Source organism: Mytilus galloprovincialis, chromosome 2 (assembly GCF_965363235.1).
Source record: "Mytilus galloprovincialis chromosome 2, xbMytGall1.hap1.1, whole genome shotgun sequence".
Lineage (NCBI taxonomy): Eukaryota > Metazoa > Mollusca > Bivalvia > Mytilida > Mytilidae > Mytilus > Mytilus galloprovincialis.
Genome location: NC_134839.1, coordinates 81,923,649 through 81,927,252, shown reverse-complemented (window position 1 = coordinate 81,927,252; position 3,604 = coordinate 81,923,649).

The window sequence follows — 3,604 nt, the reverse complement described above, 5'->3', positions numbered from 1 at the left end:
CCCTCGTGTAAATTCTATATCCCCCTTTATCAGTTCTATAAACCCCATTAGACCCTTGTGTAAATTCTATATCCCCCTTTATCAGTTCTATAAACCCCATTAGACCCTCGTGTAAATTCTATATCCCCCTTTATCAGTTCTATAAACCCCATTAGACCATCGTGTAAATTCTATATCCCCCTTTATTAGTTCTATAAACCCCAGTAGACCCTCGTGTAAATTTTATATCCCCCTTTATCAGTTCTATAAACCCCATTAGAGTCGTGTAAATTCTATATCCCCCTTTATCAGTTCTATAAACTCCATTAGACCCTCGTGTAAATTCTATATCCCCCTTTATCAGTTCTATAAACCCCATTAGACCCTCGTGTAAATTCTATATCCCCTTTTATCAGTTCTATAAACCCCATTAGACCCTCGTGTAAATTCTATATCCCCCTTTAACAGTTCTATAAACCCCATTAGACCCTCGTGTAAATTCTATATCCCCCTTTATCAGTTCTATAAACCCCATTAGACCCTCGTGTAAATTCTATATCCCCCTTTATCAGTTCCATAAACCCCATTAGACCCTCGTGTAAATTCTATATCCCCTTTATCAGTTCTATAAACCCCATTAGACCCTCGTGTAAATTCTATATCCCCCTTTATCAGTTCTATAAACCCCATTAGACCCTCGTGTAAATTCTATATCCCCCTTTATCAGTTCTATAAACCCCATAAGACCTTCGTATAAATTCAAAACTACTGATTCAATTCAAAAAAGGTTTGTCATTTGAAATGTTACATTTGACATCAATCGTAAAAGCCCCAGTCCCACTAGACCACGATCGCACTACGCTCATCGCGATCTAAAATAAATTCAGATCGTGGTGAGGTCGCGGTATGAGCGGCATGAAAATGTTAATTTTCGTTGCTTTCACGATGCTACTACGTCCTAATTACGCTTCTACAACGATCCCGCTACGATTAAACCACGTTCTCACCGCGCTTATTCTGCGACCTCACTACGCTTATAAAGATCTTTCTACGCTCTTCAAGTTCTCACTACGACCATACCACGAGTTATCCTATTGCAACACGATCTTACTGCGATTATAGCACGTTCTTACGTTCATACCGCGATCTTACTACGTTCTCCGTCAATATCGTATTTCATATCAATATAGTTCCATTCCTTCTATTTCTGATTAAAACGGAGATTTCTCGGAAACAATACAGTCATGCCACCAAAATCTACTAGAACACTTGGGCGTGGTGGTAGGGGTTGATGTAGATGCAGAGGGAGCAAAGTATGAACGTCATACTAAACTCCAAATAGTACACAAGAAACTAAAATTAAAAATAGTACAAGACTAACAAAGGCCAGAGGCTCCTGACTTGAGACAGGCGCAAAAATAGTGGGGTTAAACATGTTTGTGAGATCTCAACCCTTCCCCTATACCTCTAGTCAATGAAGAAAAGTAAACGCATAACAATACGCACATTAAAATTCAGTTCAAGAGAAGTCCGAGTCTGATGTCAGAAGATGTGACTAAAGAAAATAAACAAAATGACATTAATACTTAATAACAACAGACTACTAGTAGTTAACTGACATGCCAGCTCCAGACTTCAATTAAACTGATACTATACACATAAGTAGTATAATACTTGTCAGCAAGAGATGTCGGAACGACCAATTAAACCTAAATTACAACCTATTGCTAGTCCATAAAGCTCAAATGACGATATTTTAGTGAACGATAGCAGAGATGACACAGATGTGTCAATATATATAGGAAGATGTGGTATGAGTGCCAATGAGACAACTCTCCATCAACGTAAAAATCTATAAAAGTAAACCATTATAGGCAAAGGTATGGCCTTCAATACGGAGCCTTGGCTCACACCGAACAGAACACAATAAAGGGCCCCAAAATACTAATTTTAAACCATTTAAACGGGACAAACCAACGGTCTAATCCATATTAAAACGAGAAGCATGGTTGAGCCGTTAGAGCAAATTGATAAATACATTCAGACAAACAAAATCTAGGGAGTTTTTTTTTATATATTTTATGTGAAAATGAAAATAAAATGATGGTCGTGGTGTGAACGTAGTAAGGTCGTGAGAAGAGCGTGATGAGGACGGCAAGGGCGTGCTAGAATCGTACTATGGTCGTGAACAGCGTGGTAAAGTCGTAGTGGAAGCGTAGTTGGGTCGCGGTGAGAACGTGATGGTCGAAGTAAGGTCGTGATAACGTCGCTGTGAGATCGTAGCGCAATCTCTCCGAATAGAATCACGCTTTCGCTACTCTCTCGCTACGATTGTACAGCGACCTTTGCGATCTTACTACGATCTTAGTGCGCTCTCACTACGCTTCTACTACGACCTTATTTCGCCACGACCGCACCACGATTGTTTTGAACATGTTCAAAGTTGGCCACGCTCTTCACGATCTCGAAGACCTCACCACGACCGTGGTACGATCTTACTGCGACCTACACGATCGTACCACGATTATCAAAATTTGCATTTTTTTCACAGATCGTAGTGCGACCGTGGCCTAGTGGGACTGGGGTATTAACAACGTTATTTCAAATATTATTGATTGATTTATAAAGAATATACGGATCAAGACTGTTTGAATTGCATGCCCTTCAGAGAAGAGAGACCGGATTCGTCGATAGGGTGGGCATGTTACGTATGCGCGAATTCGTCCTACATTTGCTCGAGAGAAAAAAAATCCACGATTGTGCAAAATTTACCAACTGAAAAGTTACTACGTTTGAACGGATTAATTTATAAAATAAAATAATCCAATCTCTGCCTTTGATAAACAAAAATATTTCTGAAATTAAGCAAATTTTTCTTATCATTAAAAACCTCTTCCCTTCTAAGGATTTATTATTATTACTATACTATATATAAAAATATTAATTTTCGCAAACCATTTAGGTCACGGAAATTCCAAAATATGGCATCAGTAAGGAGAGTTGTACAAACAATGTAAATACACAGAACCCCATCCAAACTTGCTTTAGCTAATAGTATTCATCTTTTTCTATTTTATATGTACAAACAACATTCCATTTTTCTATAATTTCGATTAAAAAATTCCAAAATCTGAGTTAAAATAGGTCGAATGCCCCAAATAAACGTTGTCTGATTGGTTGAAGTACTGTGGCGTCGATGATAAGCATAGAAAGCCTCGATGTAAAGCACACGCTTCACAGGAATAAGGAGAGTTTTACAAATAATGTGAATACACAGATCCTCCATCCTATTTATGTTTTGCTGAAAATGTTGCAGTGTTCATCATTTCTGTTTTGATTCTGCTTACAACATTCCATTTTTTCTATAATTCCGATTTAAAGATGTGGAAACCCGTAATAAAAATAGATGGCCTCAATGATTTAAAAGCAACGCAAAAAATTCCGTTAATACGACCCTGAGTTCAACCGGGGTTATATAAACCAATTCACAAATAGATCTAGCTCCTTGCGCTCAAATGTAATTCTTAGTGAAGTATACGGGTAAATTCGTTTACGGAAATTTATACACACTTTATCATTAATATATTACCAGGCTTTTGCATATTCACGTTTTTTTATGCTCAAC